This window comes from Opisthocomus hoazin, chromosome 3, assembly GCF_030867145.1.
Source record: "Opisthocomus hoazin isolate bOpiHoa1 chromosome 3, bOpiHoa1.hap1, whole genome shotgun sequence".
Classification (NCBI taxonomy): Eukaryota; Metazoa; Chordata; class Aves; order Opisthocomiformes; family Opisthocomidae; genus Opisthocomus; species Opisthocomus hoazin.
Window position 1 is genome coordinate 94,059,082 of NC_134416.1, and position 21,553 is coordinate 94,080,634.

Genomic DNA, 21,553 nt, shown 5'->3' on the forward strand with positions numbered 1-21,553 from the left:
TTCTTAGTTAATTCATTTAATTGCTGTTGTGCTAATAGACTTTGGGACCTCAGTGGCTACCTGTGGCCATTCCTCAGTCCCATGTTATCTCAGATGCTTGAGCCCCCCTAACCTCCTGCTCTTCTCCTGTCTGACCAGTGAACCATGAGCAATGTGTGGCCAGCTCTTGAAGTCCTGTCCTTGATGTTCCCAACAGTGTACTGAGCCTGCACTAGTTCTGTTCAAGTGTTAAATTGCAAGATAAGACCCAAGCATGTGAAACAGAAAATGCAACTTTCATCTAGTTTCCTAGAAAAAGAAAACATTCTTTTAACTCCAACCGAGCCAAACACAAACACTCTTAACTCTGGCCAGTTTTCATAATCTCAGTTTTAGTGTCAGCCAGTGGCTGATCCAAAAAAATAAATGAAACACACATGAAATGGGTTAGGCCAACAGGTGTTGCAGCTGGTTTTGTAATGTGAATCTGAAGAAAACAAAATGCCTCAGACAATTGTATATGAACCAATTTTTCTGACATGAAACTCTGTTTCCAGTCTTCAAATAGCCTGCTTTGGAAGACATCACAAAGCATTGCAGAATGTCTTGGAGTGACAATTATTTGGAGAAGTTACTGCCCTTATAATATCATTTCCTAGTGTCACTATATAATTAGGCAGGATGAATAAAAAGTCTCCATTGTGAAATAGTGAGAAGCTGCTGTGCCCCTCCCAGTCCATTGCTGCTGAATAACTAAAATTTAACTTTCAGTTGTGCAACTTCTGGCTTTCGGAGCTTTGAAGCCTGTACTGAGTGTGCTGCACAACTGGTCCAGCTGACTTCTGCCTCTGATCTTCAAGGATCCCTTGGAAGCATTATCTACATGTTTAAAGATTCTTTTTTTTTTTCCTTAATCTGTTAAATCTGAACACTGTGCTCATGAAAAGTGTCACCTTCATAGAGATGAAAGACAAAGTTTTCAGCAATAGCAGCAGCACAAGCTGCTGAAAGTTCCATTTTTCACCACTGATGTGTCTCAACCCAATGTCCACCTACATGGTGGGTGTCAGAGTCTTTGTGGCATCAAGTTCTGTTAGATGATGGAGATTCTTGGTATTTAGATTACTTCAGCCTCTTAAAAATGGTCAAGCAGCCATCAGACGCTATTGTAAAAGGCTAATTCTACACTGTGGAATTAGCATGCTTCTGTAGGTGAAAATGAAAGCTTCAGTTTGGCAATGCTTTCCAGTTGCTATTGAGCTGTGCCAATTTTGAACTGCGACCTGTGGTGTAAAGCTTTATATTCTGTTGCTTTTCTTCTAAGAGGTCAAGTTTACCCAATGCTCACAGACTTATTTAAACATCCTTAAGAACACTCCTTCTGTTTGCTGTCTGTATTTGTGCATTTGTGGAACCAGTCCCTCAGCAGATACAGATATTTGCTAATTACAAATCTTAGCACAGTTGTAGTGATAGGGTTTCAGGATGGGAAGGTGGTATTTGGAGATAATCTCTCTTTTGCTAAATAGGTAAGCATGTCAAATACTTTGTAGGAGACAAAAATATTCCTATAATAACTCTCTGTGTTGGGAAGTAACATTCCTATTCTTTATATGAAATGAGTTAACTGGAGGAAAAACTATCAGTTCAGGCTGCAGGTTACTGAACACAGTGTGGAAAAGGAACCTACCAGAAGAGTGCACGTTAAACAGGAGCTCCCTTTTGCAACTGGATGGTTGGAGAATGCCTGAGAGTGCTGATTTGGCAGCTGCAGGTTCTTAATGCCTCTGAAGACCAGCTCACAAATGGCAGAGGAGAAACTTGTTTATCAGTCAGCAGTGGTCCATTGTATTCATGCTTTTCTGCAGAGGGAAATACAAATAACTGGATAACAGCAGAACTCTGCTGCTTTACAAAGCTCTGTGAACAAGTTTTCGTAACCTCTGTTGGATGTGGCAGTGACAATGGTGGCCTAGGAAGCAGTCCTAAACTATTGTATGAAGAAGCAGCAATCTAGCTATTGCTAGAGCACCGTATGGACTTGAAAGTATGAGCTCTTGGTTTTATAGTGCCTGTGTGTGATGTTCTGTTGCAACAGGGCTTTTGCTGTCAAGCCCCTCAGCTACCTAGTTCTAGGCTTGCTTGGATGTAACCATCTTGTGCTGTAATGTAGAGCCACTTGGAGATGTGGCAATTCTGTGACTTCAGCTGTTTAAAAGTTTGTGAATGCTCATCAGGAAGGCCTCTCTTCTGGCCAGGGGAGAGTGATCATACTCTCCAGGTACCTGTGCAGGTCCTCCTCCCCATAACTGAAATATTATTTTTAGGGGGAGATGAATCGCTGTCTGGAGATGCTTCTCTCTTTGTTGAGGCAGCCTAGATGTCTAGTTTAGATTAGATGCCTGACTTTTAGACAGCTGAAGATACTGAGATGAATGAAAATCTCTGGACTATTTCCTCTTTGTGCTTGGAGAGTATACACACATGCCACAAGGGATCTTGTTCCTGCAGGATTGTGATAAATAAGAAGTGAGGGACTGATCTTTCTCTTTTGGATAAAACCCAGAATCAAGGTGGAAAAAAAAAAATCCTGTATGTAGAACCATTTCTTCTAGAGCAGGCTTCCATTTTTATTTTCCAAATCTTTGCCTTTGTATTGGGAGGGGATCATACGCTCGCAGCTGCATAGTTACAGAGATACTGCGAATAGATTGCATAGTATCCTCCGTGTAGCATGCCTGATTGAAGTAGTCTTTTGAGGTAAAGTCTCTGCACTTTGTCTAATACTTAGAGAGTTTTTTCCTAAATTTTTTTTAAAAATGTAGTGAGGTATGAAGGTTTAGAAGCAGTCTCTGTACACTTAGAACTAGCAGGGATATACCTCAGAGTTAACTGCCTTGTATGAGCAGAGCAACGTTGTAATTTAAAAATATGCACAATGTATGTAAATTCTGATCCTAAAACTAAGTTTACTGAGTTTAAGTAACTTGCATTGGATGGATATGTGCCTTGGTTGAAGTGCAAGAACTCTTATGCTTTCCATCTGCCCTGTTTGCTGGGATGCTCTTGGAAAGAACAATCATTTGCTACAGTCTCAAACATATCTTTTAGTTCTGCTTGTTTTAAGTGGTAGGATTTGCCTTATGATTAATCAGACATGATAAAATATTACAGGACTGCATTGATTCCATGAGGGAGGAGTATAATTAGAGCAGAATTTAGCTCAGTGGTCTGAAAACAAATTATCCACCCTGAATCTTGGAGCTTAAAAAAAAAATGCACAGTCGTCAAACGTCAATACGAGGAGCCCTGCAAATGCAGTCCACGAGGTTTCTTTTGCAAAGCGCAGCTTTTGAAGCTCCTTATCTGCAGAGATGCCAGTCTACAATCTTCCCTTTGTGTACGTAATAGTGTGTGAGCATTGCAAGACTGGAGTATGTTTTGGCGTGTTTGCTATTTGTGTATCTTCAGCCAACCATCCTGATTCAGAGCAGTGTGGTGTATTCAATATTTTGAAGTAATATATGACTTTGATGTCAAGGAGACCTGTTAAACTTTGTCATACATTTTCATAACTGGAGTAGACTTAGACCCCCAGAATTAATCATGCAATGCTCACTAACATATTACGATACATGCATCTATATATATACGCTTATATGTGAAATATTTGCATACCTTACTGTTTTGTCCCACCAACTTCAGAGGAGGTAATTTGAGAAAAGAGAAAGCAACATTTTTGTTTCATAGGTTTCTAATTCATGAATGGTCATAGAATGAAGCCTGTGTACTCCAAAATGTACTTACAGCAACAACCGCCATAGCAAAACTGTTAGAATTACTCTATGGCTTGTTTCTCCACTTTAAAAAAACCAAACCAAAACAAAAAAACCACGACCAAACACCAAAACACCCAAACCGAAACAAAGACTGCTTCGTGATGGTATTACAACTTGAGAAAGCAGGATCTGGAAAAGAAGAGGATGTCCAAGACAACAGAAATGACCCAGTGGTGTTCTGGCTGTGATACTGTTCACTGAAGTCCTGCTTCGCCATTGTGGGGAGAGGTGTGGTAGAACTCTGCAGCTGTGAAAGGTGGGAGTTCCACCTTTGTCAGAAACATTGAAATCCTCAAGGTGAAATATTTTACCTTACAGAATCAAGAAGGGAAATACCAGGTCTGCTCTGCTCTTACTGACTCTTCAGAAATTCAGAGACTGGATTGGCATTTCTCAGAGAGCCTGGGAAGATGTTTGTATGTGTGAAAGAGAAAATAGTTGGCTGGAGGGCTGAGTTCTAGTGGGAAGTTGTACGAGGAGGAAGAACCTCCATGTTGTTTTTGCAGATTTCCTAATGCCTCATGGGACCACCCCACATCTTCTCCTTCTCATATGCTTTAGGGGGTCTTAGAGGTGTCCTGGGCGTCAAAATAGTGGTTGCAGGGTCTAAAAGTGAATGAGCTGAATAACTTCAACACAGCCTCCAAATGGCATTGGCATCATGAACTTTCAAATTGAAATTACAATCCTCAATATGTTTTGTGAGGAACTACTGGGTATTCCTGCTGAACTCCCTTGGATTTATGTACAGGTGGCAAAGCCAATCAATGAAAGGTTTTGGTTGTTGGTGTTTGTGGGATTTTATTTTGGTTTTTTTTATTCTCCTTTTCCTGTAGGCCTGTGTGGTTTGCATAAAACTCTGTTCTGCCCACAACCTAACTGGATGCTTTTGAGGAGTTGACTGACCTTAGAAGTTTGCCAGAGGGGACGATTTCTAGCAGAATTTAACACTCAAGACCTTTGAAATGAGACATTGACTACCAATGCTTGTGCTGATGAGTGCTAAACATTGGCTGTGAATTCTTTGGAATTTAGGAACCTGAATCTTCTTGTGCAGCAACAGTGCCTGTGGGCCACCTGCTGAAAGGGGGGTTGTGTATGACAGTGCTAAAAATTTGTTTCCCCTGATTTTTTTTGTTGTATGTTGCCCCAGGATAAAGCAATGTTGTGTAAAGGTCGAAGCTAACTTCAGAAAAGAAAGCTTGAGCATTGCAAGCAATAGAGCCGCATTAACGCAGTGTTGTGGTCAGGCTAATTAGCCCAGCTAAGAACAGGCCACTCATAATGTCACCACTGTGCCAGTTCCTCAGTGGCACTTCAAGCTGCCTGTTGTGGGAGGGACCATGGTTGCCCAAGGGATGTCAAGACTAAAGAGGTTTGATCTCTTCTCACAGGTAACTAGCAATAGGATGAGAGGAAATGGCCTCAACCTGCATCAGGGGAGGTTTACGTTGGATATTAGGAAAAATTTCTCTACTGAAAGAGTGGTCAGGCATTGGAATAGGCTGCCCAGGGAAGAGGTGGAGTCGCCATGCCTGGAGGTGCTCAAAAAACATGTAGATATGGCACTTCAGGACATGGTTTAGCAGGCGTGGTGGTGTTGGGTGGATGGTTGGACTTGATGACCTTAGAGGTCGTTTCCAACCTTAATGACTCTAAGCTGGGAGGCTGCAGGACAGAAGGCACAGGAGTTCTTTAAGCCTGAAACACTGCTAGATAATGGGTCTTCAGCTGTGGAGTAGCTCTGTGGCCTTTATCCTGCTTTCAAACCTGACCTGCCAAAAACAGCTGGATCAAAGGTCTGTTTGATCATCCAGCCAGGCACTTGGGAGATGAGATCAACAGACTGCAACTTGTTACATATTCCTCAGTGCTGAGCCCATGAGCTGGAAGCCCACTGTGTGAATCTTTCTCTATGGACTCAACTGTGAGAATCTGTCTTGGTGGCAAAGTGAGCAAAATAATGGCAGATACCCTGGCACCATGAGCCTGCAAAACATTGCCTTCAAAGCCTGCAGGAGGCAGTGAAAACCTGTAGAGCATATCTTCATTGTTATTCATTTTTTTTAATTGTTATTTTCTTTCTCTCCTCAGTGGCAATATATCTGTAAATCTGGTTCTTTTAATCAGTTTCTCATAATAATGTATTTCAGAATCTTAGTAAAACTCAATACAGAAAGAAGTGTGAAGTTCAGTATAAAAACCCCTTAGATTCCAAAGGTATTTAAACACCTTTTTTGACTGAAGATTTGTGGGTTTGGAACAGAGCAGCCTACACACCTGCTTTCACCATCAAATTGGGTGCCCAAATGCGGAAGGCTTATCAGTGTTTATGCAGACCCCATACATCATTTATTGAGGCAGTCTTTTGATTTAATGCAAAGTTCGTCCTGTTCTAAAGTGGGGGAAAAATGGACCTGTGGCTTCAGTTAGGATGTTGTATGCACTGGGAACAGTTAGAAGAATGCTGTAGTTGTAGATGCTCTTCCCCACGCGCCCTCCGCAGAAGGAAGAGGAATGGCTGCCAGTAAACGCAGAGGGCTAACAACTGTCCTCAAGGTGTTCATGGCAGGGGTTAAACCAATGGATAAAAGGCGCAAATTCTTTCTGAAGAAATGTAAATCATTTGTTAACAGGTTGATAAATTTCTGATACCCTAATGTATTTGAAGAAGGGTAAGGCTATTCTCGCATAAGTTGCATAGGTTTCATTAGAGATCATTAGAATCCTATCATTGCTGTCTAACAAAAACTATAGTGTTTTACCCAGGTGTTTCTTCAGTTAGCCTGCATCTTTGGAAGAAGCTAAGCGTATGGTTTTGGAGACCTAGCTTTGATTTAGTCTTCTACTAACAGAGAATCCTCTGCATCCTTCCCTAAGTGAGGTGTTACACTGATTAATTTAGCAGGTTAGTGCTGTAGTTCCTTGATCTGTTTTATCTGGCATAATGTAATGTGACTGCTGAAAAGGGCATTCCCACTGTCATCTAGCTGCTTCTTTCTGCCTCTCCCTTGTGCCAGCTCTGGTTTGTGTGCTTCCTTGGTGAAACTGAGGTAGTTGGTTGCCGAATGATCTTCCTAGCTTGCAGAAACCAAGAAATTACTTGGTTTTCAGCTGACTGGATTCTTTGGTTTGGTTCCTGACACGAACAATAGTACTGAAGGAATGGAGATAGTGGGAGTGAATGGCCATAATATGGAGGAGGAAGATGGGACTGGCCCCTTTAATCAGCAGCACTGAGCAATGGCAGATTAAATGGATTATGGAGTGAAACCTAACAAGCAAGTAGCTAACAGCTGACACCAGACAAATTCAGATGTGCAGAAGGTACTCATGGCCAATGAAGATAAAGAATTCTTTGCTATCTGACACTTTCAGTTGGAAAATTTTATTTCAGAGGTAGAGAATTTTGTGACCCTTACGGAGCACGTGGCCTGTCTTTTCTAGCAGTTTGCACTGAATTTAGAAATCAGAAGGACTACTAACATTCCTACAGTGAGGGTGGGTGCTTAGAAATTTAAGGGTAGTATACGGGGGGGGGGGGGGGGGTGTGTGAAGAAAAGACAGCAGAGTCTCGAATCCTCATCCATGCTGTGAAAATCTTACTCTACAGAGGACCAGACTGTTGCTTCAGCAGTTCAGCTTCATATACCTTCTAACTCAGTCAAGAAGCATTTTTCCAGGCTTGCACCTAACTTTTTCTTTCTGTCCTGCTTTGAACCTTATCTGTGTGACAAAGCAAGATTGTCTTGTGGGGTTCTTGGCACGCTGATTCAGTGCAGGCTGGGTTGAAACTATAGGAACAGAGAGGTGTTTCTCTGCAATGTTTCCTTTTGCTATAATAGGAAACAAGATGCATGGGTGCTGACCGTTGGAAGAGGTCAGACAAAATCTACCTTCTTTATTTTAGCCATCCATACCTTTGCTGATGTAGAATTGAGTGAGATTGACTTTATTCTGAAGAACAGTTGGCAGGTGACCAACACTTTATTGAAGAACTCTAATGAAGACTACTTTTATCAAACCCATTGTTTTCTGGCAGGGTCAAGCTCCTATTAATATCAAAACTATTGGTTTAATCCTTACATAATAACATAGTTTATACCTCTTGTACTGCACCTGTATCAGACTTGAGGCATAAAAGTAGTGTGACAATGGACAGACTCTGTTCCAAGGACTTGTTAGCTATACATCTGTGACTTCAAATGCGCTGCAGCCTTTTGGGAGCCATGTTCTGTAGCTTTCTTTAAAAATCTAGCCATATCTTAAGGGTGAAATTTTGGACTCTGAAGTTTCTGTATGTTGGCTTAAGTGAGGCTGTGATTTCTCCAAGACTTATCAAACAACAAAAGTTGCAACAGGTTCAGGTAATTAGAGCCTTGTTTTAAACTTCTGCTGCGATTTAACTTCTGTAAGAGTGTACCTTTTATCATCACTGGTTGCTTGGCATCTTTTCATGCAAGTCAGGGAAGATGCTACAAAGCAGCTCGAAACTTCCATTGTTTTTCAGGGGATGATGGATAAACGCCCTGATGAAACCTGGGCACTGAGATCACAGGGCACTTTGCCAGCATAGCATAGCTATTTTTGTAACTACCTGTCTTTCTAACGTGACTCAGTATCAGCAATGGCAACTCTAGACTAGAAAGACGTGCAGATGCATGTTTTCTGTGTTGGCTTTTTTTTTTGAGGTCCCTGAAGTCAGCTTAAACTTCAAACACATTTTGATCGCTAATGCTCTCATTGGGTCTAACAGGAGCCTTAATGAGTCTCTTTGAGAAATGTTGCTTGTAGATTTTTGATTTTTAGTAAACAGGGTAGCTTTCCAATTTTTTTTTTTTTTTAAGTATTGGTACCTTCAAACACAAATGCACAGAGGTCCAGTATTGGAGACTGGAGAACTAGCCCCACAATATATATGTACAGTGATGCATGATAAAGATGAAATTAATATCTTTAGATGCCCTGAAAGCAAGTAGTGAAGAAAGCACATTCAGGTGCGCTGCTTCTGTGAGAAAGAGAAGACAAAGTCTGCATGCTGTTTGCCATCCAGGCAGGACAGGCTTGAAGAGAAAAAAGTCTTTTGGAATTGTTACTGCTACTTAGTTTGAGGCTGTCATGGCAGGTTGCAGCGTGCTGTGATTTTGATTTTTTTTTTTTTTTTTTTTTTGTTTGTTTCCTTTTCTCCCTGTCTGCGTGGTATTTGTTATTTCTTTGTTGAAGGACCTATTCCTGTAGCACAAGAAAACCCCAGCTGCTTTGCAGGGATGCTTTCTGGGAGCTGGAAATAGCCAGTTAAATGACTAGTGTGTGGTTAAAAATTTTGCTGGGATGGATCGGATAGCTATCAAGACCCTTGGCCTAAAAATATGCTTACAGGTCAGTGCATGCGCGGAAGTGACTAAACTGGTTTTGCAAAACAGGTTGCTAACCAGGCTGTGAATCCATCTTGCTGATAGAAAGGTTGGAAGTTTATCACCCCGGGTAAAATGGGTCCAGTAATAAAGTCCTGAAGCCCTGTTTCCTTGGGAAGGTTGTGGGACAAGGAGAATCAGAATCCAGAAAACATACCTGTCTGGAGACAGGAACACAGTGGGACAGAGAGAAGCTTACAAATTACTTGTGTTCTTGTGTGGAAGCATTTTGCATGTTTGACTAGGGAACTCAACCAGGCCTGTGTCCATAGGTATTCATGCTGGTAATAGAAGCTAATTTTAAGGGGTCAGGTTTGTCAGTGTCCCGACGAAGCAAACTTTCAAAATTAAAAAGGCAAACAAACTTTCCTTTCTCCCCAGAAGCTCCACACCTTAATCTCATTTAGATGTGCATGGTTTGCCATTTGCTTGTCTTTTCTTGGAGTATCTAATTTCTTGGAGGTTTTTTGCTTTGGCATGTATGCGTGTTCTGTACTCTCTGTGCTTCTTGAATAGGAATTCAATGTTTTCAGAGCTTGCTTGTAAGCCCTTTTAGCATTGGTAGTGCTTTCTAGTCGATATGTGAGCAGAGAGAATTTATTAAAGGTTTTCCTAAGTGAATCTTAACAGTGTAGAGCTGAAGTGAAGGGCTGGTCTTCCACTTTCACCTCTGTATTTGTGACCGATAAGCTTAAACAAAAATTCTGTGTCGACAGTCCAACTCTGAAATGGTCATACTGAGAATATCTATGAAAATACTCCGGAACATTGGATGTCCCAAATCTTAGTTTCATCTCTCCTATAGTTTATGATCTGTGTGTTCCAGCTCATTCTGGAGAAAAGATTAAGCTGCAAACACCCATATTGTATTTAGAGCTTGAGGAATTTGGTTTGTGCTCATACCTAGTATTTCTTTACTTCCTCATCTTCTGCAAAGTGGTTCCAATCAAATGGAACTGTTGAGAACTGGCTGTTGCTAGTATCTATAGACAAGATATTTAGATGCTGTTAAAAATGAATAAAAACTTAGAGTGCTTGTAAGTACTTAATGTGTGTGGTATGCAAGCAACAGATCATTCTGTTGCTAAAGATTTTGGTGCTGAGTGCTATTAAGACTTGATTTACATGTGACTGTTCAAGCTGGACACTATAGTTTGGTATGTCCTGGTTAGATTAGCTGTCCAATCTTGCAAGCTTTCTTTTGTTTAAAAAAAAAAATATTCAAGTAATATGAACTTGAAACATGGCTTCACTCTTCTATTTTCCGTTTGAAATTACTGGTGGAAGTGGTAATGCAGTATTCTCCTGGAAGGACCTGTATGTAACCTGAAGTCAGTTACTCTAATCAAACAGCAAATTGGGACTGTTGTGCTTGCAGCAAAACTCAGTTTGCGTTTTTTCTGTTGTGCCAGATAGCATCCAGCACATCTAAAAGGAGTTAAGTGGGGAGCAGGCATATTGGTAAGAGGTTCCGTGTCAGTCTTTGGTGCCATGGCATAGCATTGTGCAGTGACCAGGGCTTAGCTCTTGGCAACGGAGGTGGTTTGTCTCCAGAATCAAATGCTCAGGCATCCTGGAGCTTGCTGAAGTGTCTCCTCCTCTGCACAACTGCCACCACCAGAATGTTCTCTGCTTTCAGATTCAAACTGATTCACTTTCTTTAATTGAAAGTAATTAATATTTCTAATTGTATGTTATGTCTGTGCCCATGTAATGGAAAAGTGGTATTACAGACATGATAATTAAAAAGAGCCTACACTGTTAATAGAGAACAGAAACTGTCTATTAAGTAAGGTAATTAAAACCCTTTGGAAATTATTAATATATATTGAATATTTATTTTTAAGAGATCCAAGATATAGTTTCTTGCTTCCTTAAAAATAAGTAAATAAATTTGACCATAAATGGTCAAATTACTTTTAGTATGAGAAATGTACCAGCAAGCACTTACTACCTTGAGTGGCCTAAAGTTCAGCATGTGTTGTTGTGACTTTATGGGGAGCTCCTATACTTGTGTTAAGTTTATAAACCTGTCCATATAGATAAGTATTGAACTGTAAGCCACCAACGTCTGGAAGAAATCTGAAACCCTAAAAATCACATCCAAACACGTCATTGAAGGTAGAGGCGTACAGATACTGTAGGCACATGCCCACTGGGGGTCCTCCTACTCAGCCTCTGCTTGGGTGTTATGAAGTACAGTGCTTCTTGTGCTGGCAAACCAGCCCAGTGAGTGTGTAGAGTTGCTCGGGGTATTCTCAATTAACTAGAATTCACAAGCCTCCAAAATATGATTTATCTAGACTAAATACATTTGGCTGTGCCAAGACAGGTAGAGTCACTTCAGTTCACTAGGGAAGGACTAATGATTTCAGCTGTCTTGGTTGCAAGCTACAATTATAACCTTTGTTAGAGGCAAAATGAGTAGATTTTATTCCCTGCATTTTTGGAGAGAAAGGAAGTCAGTAGATTCTCATCCTGGAATGCGTAATTGTTGAATTGCTGGTCAGGTTTCTTTTATCCCAGTATGAAAATTGTGGAATTTGGTATCCCTTGATGGAGGGGAGATGAGGTAAGGTGGCCTGGGACTCAGCCCCTCCTTTTAATCACTGTTTCTGAACAGTGGAAGGATGCTCTACAGAGCAGGTGTAGGTGGAAGCATGGGAGCACTGTGACCAGGAGGCCAGAGTAAAGAGTAGCAGATGACATGAGATTTCACAGGTGCTGTGTGGACCAGGGTTTGTAGATTCTTCCCAAAAGGAAGAAACTTCTTCCTATGGAGAACATAAAAACACAGCAAAAGTCAATGGGTTGTATCGGTGGTCTGTTGAGTCCAGTGTTTTGTGTCTGACAGCAGCAGAAACCAATGCTGTTTAGGGAGAACATGTGACCCTGGCCACTTTCTGATACCCATTCTGCTCACAATCCATCAGCACCTGGAACTGTTGTGTTAGGCTGCATCCCTCCCTGTCCTTCAAGTATTTGTTTTTAGACTTGCTGAGCAGAATCTTTTTTTGTACGTACTGATTTTTTTTTTTTTTAAAGGAAAGAAAACAGGAGAATTGAGGCTAGACTTTGAAGGATATTTGTCCCATGACTTGCCTGATTTCAGGACCATAGTAATACATTTTGCAAAATTGTTGTTAGAGCACATCAGGTTGGAGTACAGTTGTTCAAATGTAATGCAAAAATAAATGTTGTTCTTGAATTTGCATAATTCGTCATCTGATGATGTGCTTGCTGAATTGATTCCAATGAAGGGGTGAGGTTTTCTGATTTGCTTTAGTTTTAGATGGGGTGCATCAAGTCAAGAGATTAAGCACTTCTTATTAATGTGCTCGTCTCCCCTCCAAACCTCAAGCAAAAAAAAAAAATTCCCAAATTATGGGAAAGCTTGGGTGTTCCCCTTAAGGGCAAAAGCAAATGATCCCCTTGGAGTCATTCTAATACAATTAATAATTAAGGACTGTACAGCCAAAATTTTATCTGAAACATCAATGTGTCTGCTACTGAGGAAGAAACTGGTGTGTGTATCTATGAGGTGGTCGGCTAGTGACACAAATTCCTTCTCCCTACTCCCAGAGTTACTGTGTGCCACTCTTCCTCTATACAAAGACAATTTGCTTTTCATGTAGTAATGAAGAACAATGTTTTAACAGACAAAGGCACTTCTAGTGTATTATTGTGCTGTCTTTTGAGTAGCGCTAGATGCTGGGAAAAATGGTAATTCACAGTGTGAATGCTTCTCGCCAGCAATGTGGGTTAGAACTGAGCATGTACAATCTATGTTGCATAAGGTACAATGGTGAACATTGTGAGAGAGAAAAGCCCAAATTATGGCTCTTGCTGATGGCCAAGAAACTAGCCTTTTGTATTTTTTTAAGATGAAGACAGCCCAAACAAAATCCAAAATATTGTCCTTCAAAGTGTGTATGTGGCTGAATTTAGTAACAATATGTTCAGTTTTAGTGTTTGCAAATTCATATAAAAATATATAGCTATATTGCTGAGACACCTGTGTTCCTCTGCTTTTTTGTAAACTGGTATAAGGCACAGGTGGCTTCTCATTAACTTATTGCACATAAATACAAATATGCTGCACAGCTGCTCTTGCTGTAACTATATAATCTAAGAAACATGATTGCTACTGATTTAATGTAATCACTGTTGTGAGGGGAACATTCTGAGCCCTTTGTGAATGGCTCTATTCTGAGGGGATTTACACCCCATGTAAATCTGATTTAAATGGGAGAGTGGTGGAATGTGGCTTTCCTATTTAACCTATGCAAAAATCTATATTCTCCCACCTAGGTTTCTCACTGTGTGATGGGATACTCAGCTGGTACGTGGGGGGGAGGGGAAGAGCACAAGTCCAATAAGGACAGAGAAAGTAGGTAAGGGACTATCTCAAACAGGCAAGTTATACATTTTGATTCAATATTCTGATATTCTTATCAAGGCTTTCCAGAATGTGACACTGACTCAAGCTGCAGACAATAAGGAGAAAACAGCAAACATGTATCAATGTCTTCAGTGTTCTACACTGATTTCTTTTTTTTTTTAAAGGACCAATGTTACAGCAGAAATAAAAATCCAGAAGAAAAATAGTCATCTTTACATGTAAAAGCAAATGTGTTTTTTAAAAATTATTTTAGTAGTTTAAAGATCTCTTTCTGTTTAAATTTATTGAAGTATAGCCAGATTTATTCAATTAAGATAATACACTTCAAGGTTAACTACCATTTGCTGTTCACTTAGGCAAGCTATTGTACAGTTATGTAAATTTCACGAACAGAGACACGACTTGAGTGTCTTAATTACAAGCAAAAAGTGTCATTTAAATATGAATAAGTGAATAGTTGCCTGTATTTCCTGTTCACATTCTGCTGTCATCTTCAAGACCAAGAGCTAACTAGCCATCTATATTGTGCTTTCGGTTTTTCCTTCTGTCTCTAAAAGGAAAAAAAAAAATCCACAAAACAAAGCCTGTCATATAAATGCATGTAAGGCAGATGATGTGAGTGTCCTACTCTTACAGTCGTTATTAGTACCGTGAATTTTAATTTATCCTGATCACAATGAATAGCAGTAAATACGCAGCATTTTTCTGTGGATTTCTCTGCATTTCAATATGATATCTATATTTAAATTGCACCATCTGTAATTTCTGTGTAAGGCACTTTGGTAGTAACTTTCTGATAAATCTACTAAGGGCTTATTTTGCATGCTTCTATTTTCAGTGCTAAGAGCTGTTATGAATTCCTCCCATTTATTTATATACACATAGTTGTGTTCAAAATAGTATGTTAATTTATATTCAGTCTAAATTAAATTCTATCTAACAAAAAGTTTGCTAGTAATATTCTCTCATCTTCTTCAGGACCGAATTCCCTGTGTTCCTATCCTGTTGATAGACTGGGGTTTTTTTCCTCATTGTTTTGAATTGTTTGTCTCTAAAAAAAAAAAAAAAAGACCTAGAAAGAAATCTGTTGTTAATCACATATCAACGAGGGAGGGAGGATTAGTTAATAAAAACCATGCCTTGTTTCTGTGGACCAAATGGCTAACTCCGGTTCTCAGTATGTACGGAGTCTCTTGAAAGACCGTTCCCATCCTTCAGTGATGTAGCTGCAGCTCTCCCCGAGGAATGAGAAGTTCACTATTCACTCTGGGCTTGCATCACCCTTTCCAACATGTTCCCACTGATACATTAAAGGAATTAATTGCTCATAATGATCTCACCATCTGTTAACAGAGGTTCATACCTACAGGCTGGTGGCATGTGGTGGTCCTATTCAGAAATCAATAGGCAATGCTGGGGGAACGCTTTCCCACATTGCCTTCCATTGCACTCTGAAAAGGGGAGGAGAGCTCAGTGTTGGCCATCTGCTCCTTGTCTTTCTGTGCGAGAGACCTTGATGCAGTCCAGCCCGGCTCTGATCTGACTCCAGTCTGATTGGAATGTGGCTGATCTGAGAGCCTCTCAAAGCTGTGAAAGTGAGTCAAAAGGAGATCCCCATTGTCCGGTGGGGCTGAAAGAAAATGATCACTTTAAAATTCATAACTCCCAGGTGCCTGCCATCTATTCATGGGAAAAACTCTCTGAACTTCTCTTCATTAAAAAGAGAGGGAGTCCAGCTAAAAAGAGAGAAAAGGAAGTAGTTTGTGGGAAATGTGCAAGGGATTTCAGGCTAAACAAATGAGGAATTTGGAATTTTTATTCGTATTAAAGGAACTGTGTATGGAAAGGGAAGCATTTGTAAAAGCAGGGCCTCTGCATCAGGGGCCCTTCCCTGGGGTCCTTTAACAAAATAAAAAGGCTTATTTTTTTTTTTTTTCTCCCCTCTCAGGAGTTTTTCCTCCCTTTTCCTCTTTCTTACCTGTGTGAATGAGGGTAGGAATAGTACATGAATTAGGCTATCTCTACTTTATGTGATAAATTGGAATGCATTCAGTCTGCCCTGCTCCCCACCTTCTGCATGTATTTTATTGTTTAGGCTGCATATAAAGCTGACCTGATAACAAATGTAAACTGAAGCTGAGTATCCTCATGGAGAGTGAGACTTTTGAGGGGGTGGAAGGGCTGTCCTGTCAGCTTGCTGCCTAAACTCTTCCCTGCCTCCATGTCTAGTAATCTGAGGATTTGCCATATCACAGGAAGGATTTTGGTTTTCTTCTCCTCCCCCCGCCTTCTCCATCTCTTACCTCGTCTGAATGCAAGGTAGTGCCAAATCCTTCCTTATTCCTCAAGCACATTACATGTGCTTCCAAATTCTGTGTTTTTTTTGCAGGGCCTCGCGATATCTTCAGTGGGTTTATGATTGTTCCTGCAATGTGAAAAGTATTTTTCCTCTGATGCTGTTCGTGTGGCCAGAGGTAAGGGGGACCACAGGGAACAACATGTAGCAGATGTTAAGGCAAGAATGGACCATTTTGACCACTTCATCCAACTACCTCTGCAACAAAGGTGTTTGGAATTACTCCTGGTAATTCCAGTTTGGAGTCTGTAACCATAGGCTAGCTGCTGAACATCTTTCAGAAACATCCAATTTCAACTCAGTGATTTCCAGGGAACTTGTCCACTTGTAAACCGCATAGATACCTATCTGTGACCTATTTCCAGCTCAGGGTGCCCAATTCAAGTCTTACTCTGCTGGAGTTAGAAGTCTTTGATGCCTGATAGCATGAAGTAAGCCACACAGTGTGTCTGATTGCATATGTGTTTGCTGTCAGGCTGTAGTCGCTTATCTCCCATCCAAAGCGTTTGTGTGGTTTTTGACGTGACGCTGACATGCCTCCCCTATTCCAGGAGTCTCTTGCCTTACGATGCACTGTTCTCTTTCATTTTCCCCTCTGATATCATTTGGTAAGAAGAGTAGTGGTGTACAGAATCTCTTTTTGTTTTGATTTGAAGCGGTTATGAGCCTTCCCACTGTCACGTTGTTCTGTCCACCTGAACTTTCCTTTTAGATAGTTTTGAGATGGATCCAACTGCTTCTGATCATTATTTCTTTTTTGTTTATTCAACAGTGTGGGAGGATTGGTAAGCATTGTTCAGGCTCTCTTCTTCCCCAGAAATTGCTGAGGAAGTAGGCAGCCATCACCAAACAACTGAGAAGCATGGTCCTAGCAGGCAAGAATCTTTGTCTTCATGGTAACGTGCTGCATCTCTGTTCTTTACTTTTTAATCTCTGCTCCAGCTCTTCCTTAGTATCATCATCAGTTTCAATGATACTGTTTATGTCTCTCTGCTCTACATCTTCAGTGTCATTGCATGTACATCCCATCAGGTGAAGCGCTCTTCTCACCATAAACAAAGTCAGTATTTGCATAGTAACTTCTGGAAACAGCTAAGCAGCACCTGACCCTGGTTTACCTTGTGATGTTGGGAGGTTACACTGCAACTCACACTTAACAGTCTACTAAAAAAAAAAAAAAAAACCAAACAAAAAAACTCAAAAAACCACCAAAAAACCCCACATCCCCAACAGAGACATTCACGTTTTGCTTGTTAAGTTGGCATAGTTAGCCTGAATTGTGCCTGCTATTTTATATCTGGTACTACAGTCTTTAATTTTGTGACTGCTTTCTGTTGAATGGCTGTCTTTCTTCTAGAACCCTTATATGGATATTACAAGATATCTTGTAATATTTAATTATATTTTTAAAAAATCTTTTGTAATTTGTGCTGCAATATGTGGTGATTAATATAGCTATCCAATTGAAACCATTTTCAGAGATATGGTTTTTTGTTCTGTTTGTCTGCATTGAACTTTTTGTTTCCAACTAGTCTCTGAGCTAACTGAGCAGAAAACTTTAGTAATCTAAACAAACTAGATTTTCATTCCAAATAGCTAGAAATGTTGTAAAATTGAGCATATTATTGATTCTTATTATTTCTTTACCTTCAACACCAATGAAAAGTGGGACCTTCCCAGTGCTTTACACAGTGTGCGAACGCTGTGTGTAAATGGTGCCTACCCAACGGTTTATAGTCCAGATCAACAAGGCAGATGATCAGCGTTTGGAAGAGGTATGATGGCACTTAGGCAGACTGCCAGCTGTATCCTGGGCTGCATCAAAAAAAACATGACCAGCAGGGCAAGGGAGGTGATTCTGCCCCTCTACTCTGCTCTGGTGAGACCTCACCTGGAGTCCTGCATCGAGCCCTGGGGCCCTCAGCACAAGAAGGACATGGACCAGTTGGAACAGGTCCAGAGAAGGGCCACAAAAATGATCAGGGGAATGGAACACCTCTGCTATGAGGAAAGGCTGAGAGAGTTGGGCTTGTTCAGCCTGGAGAAGAGAAGGCTGCGGCGAGACCTTATAGCAGCCTTCCAGTACTTGAAGAGGCCCTATAAGAAAGCTGGAGAGGGACTTCTTACAAGGGCATATACAGATAGTACAAGGGGTAATGGTTTTAAACTGAGAGAGGGTAGATACGGATTAGATACAAGGAAGAAATGCTTTACAATGAACGTGGTGAGGCCCTGGACCAGGTGGCCCAGAGAAGTTGTGGAGGCTCCATCCCTGGAAGAGTTCAAGACCAGGCTGAATGGGGCTCTGATCAACCTGATCTAGTGGAGGACGTCCCTACTCGTTGCAGGGGGGTTGGAACTAGATGGTCTATAAGCTCCCTTTCAACCCAAACCATTCTGTGACTGTTCAAAATTATCTCAGGCAACATATGACAAATCCACAAAACAATAAATGAAGTTATTTACTTCTTCGGTTCTCTTCGGTTGGGTAGTCCAGTTGAGTTAGTGTAAATCTGAATGTGAATTAATGTTTAAAAAGTGGTATATCAAAGACTATATGAGAACTAGCATGTTCAAACACCAGTTTTAAAGCCAGGAGAGGGGACCACAGTTCCTGTAGGGAGGAGTTTGGGCAGGAAGAGCGCGTGATGATCACAGATGGAGAGGAGAATGGAAGGGGTTTATAATATCAAGGCTATGGTTCTATGCTAATGTTTCTTCAGGAGCAGAGAGAGTGTAAAGGTTACACAATGTACTACTGCTCAGCTTTATTCACTTCCAGAAATTGCTTGCTTTCTGTTGATCAGCTGAAGTGTTTGCACTGTGATACTTTTAAGGAAGATCTGTTAAGATAATCTGTTTGGGTTTTTTTAATAACTACTTTACAAAGTTTGTGGTTGTTTTTTGTGGGTTTTTTTTGTTTGATTTTTTTTTTCTGTAATATTGACAGAATCGTAGCAAGGATACACCTAGGTAAACACCTGAGTCAGCACAATTGATGGATAGTAGCCCCCGATAGGAGTACAAACCTCAAAAGTAAAGGGTGTGCAGACTTAAACCAGACCTATCATTGATGTAATAGTAATATGCAATCACAGCTAAAGATCATGTGTCTGTTATGGAAGGTAGGGATACATGCTGTTGGTTCTGGTAACTTAAGTTTCAGCTTCCATGTTTATTTGATTTTTTTTCTTCACCCCCCCCCCCCCCTCCCCGCCAGTGCACCAATAATGAATTTGAGGAGGCTTTTAAGTGTGGTAGATTTTCTTTGGGGGCATGTTATCTCATCCTGCCATTTACTATTTTTTCATAGTAAATACTTTATTTAAAAAGCAGGATAATCCTGTGATTGTGGCATAAAATTTGAGAAGTAAATGTGCCATAGAAGTAATTTAACATAAAATCTTATGTGTGGAGTTTTCTAATACTGTTTAAAGGAGAAAACATGGGGAGAACTCCCAGGAATGTGCTTCCCAGTGTCTGAGACATCTACCACTTTAAGAAAATGCCAAGTGATGATGCTTTATTGTCAGTAAACACTGTACAGGTTGCCTTGGAGAATCTGCTTGCTATCTTCTCTACAGTGCCTGTGAGGTGCTTCTCTCTCTCTGTCTTGTTTATAGAACCTATACAAGGCAGTCGGGCATGGTTCTCAAGTGTAGAAAGACACGTAAGGAATAAGCACTTACGGGGATTGTTCAAGGACACTGAAGTGGTTTAAGTGTTGTTGAATTCCCTTTGACTTCGGACTAGCTTGTAAAACTAGGAAGACTGCTGTCTGCAGCTTTAGGTCTCCACCTCACTGCTCTTAATATACTGACCTTCTGTATTAAATTCTTTCAGCCGAGTAGGATGGAGGGAGCACAATACTGTAGAAGAGTCTGTGGTCAGGATACTGGCTTAAGATAGACGACTTGCCATGTTTGTTGCCTTCCATAACCCCAGGGAAGTGACAAAATCTACCACTTTTTTTCCTTTTTGTGGCACACTGCCTGTTACCAGTACAAGACATGACAGCATCAAGAAAAGCACTGAGAAGGGGAGGTACTTGGCAGTTAGGTCTTCTCGTTGCTGTGAAACAACCAGGCTGGCGACTTGAATTTGGGTATCTGCTCCAGATACGTTTCCTATCATCAGGCTCTCATGAGACTGGGGTGGAAGGAAAGATCACTGACTAGGAATGACATCTGGACAAGTGACACCTTCCAAGTGACTCTGTATTTTTGTTGAATGAAAAATGTGACTTTCGTAAGAAAATTTCACACGAGCTGTGTTCCAAGTCAGTTCACAGTAAAACTCTATGTACATAACATACAGCTTAAAGTGTGAACAGCAGTCAGGCTGGAGTTCCTTTCCTTTCCTCTCCTCATCCTTAGCTATGCACTTTGAATAGCAGAGAGGGGGAAAATGGTGAAAATGTGTTTCTCAGTATTTGGTGTTTCAAAAGCTGTTAGCTTACTCAAAACAAATTTTTTTAGAGAGTACAAAGGCTATTCCATTTCAGCTTTAAATCTCCGCCATGTTCAGTGCTGTTGGTTCTCATTTTGTTTTGATTTTTATGATGTATCTGAGAGCAACTGGTACAGAATCACAGAATCACAGAATGCTAGGGGTTGGAAGGGACCTCTGTGGGTCATCTAGTCCAACCCCCCTGCCGAAGCAGGGTCACCTACAGTAGGCTGTAGAGGACCTTGTCCAGGTGGGTCTTGAATACCCTTCCTCCTTTCCCATGCTTTTAAAGTGTCAGCACTCAGGTGACAGTCCAAGCTTTTTGCTTTAAAATAAGAAGGAAAATTTTAAATATTAATGTTAAAGATAGAAATATGGGAGCCTGATGTAGGTGACCCTGCTTCGGCAGGAGGGTTGGACTAGATGACCCACAGAGGTCCTTTCTAACCCCTACTATTCTGTGATTCTGTGAACTTACAGTAATATATTATTTATTTCAAATTCTTACAGTTCTTTACATTAATTTCCATGGATTTTGATGCCTGAGGGTTTTTTTTGCATATGTTGTTCTTTCTGGGTGTATGCACCAAGCGATCAGTATTGCCTTAATCTGAAATACTGCATTTCATTGGCAGGTGTCGGTAACATTGTGAGAAAGTTTAGGTGTTTGTGATGACTTGATCATAACAATTTGTTAGGTTAGTTCAAACTTAGAATTACTGCTTGGAAAAAGAGAGGCTGTAGGCTGAATTGTTCTACAAGAGAATTCTTTCGGTAACTAAACAAGGTTGCAAAATGTTTTGGGATTTTTTTCATCAAACCAAATCTGTGGCAGAGAATGACTTCATAAACATATGTATAATATTGTTGTGGAAATTAAGTATAAAACATGTACATATGTAAACAGAATGCATAATTTTGCATTTATTTTATATAGATATATTTATTTCAAGGTCGTTCTTAAGGAAATAAATTGTAATTTTTAATCTGTTTTCTCCACATGCAAAAATGGCTTGCCTGGTTTTGCTTGGAGTTGAGAGGAAACTTTGTCTTGTCTACTGTCTGTACGGAATCCACCTAAATTCAGCTTGAAGGATCAAAGCTTTAGTAAGAT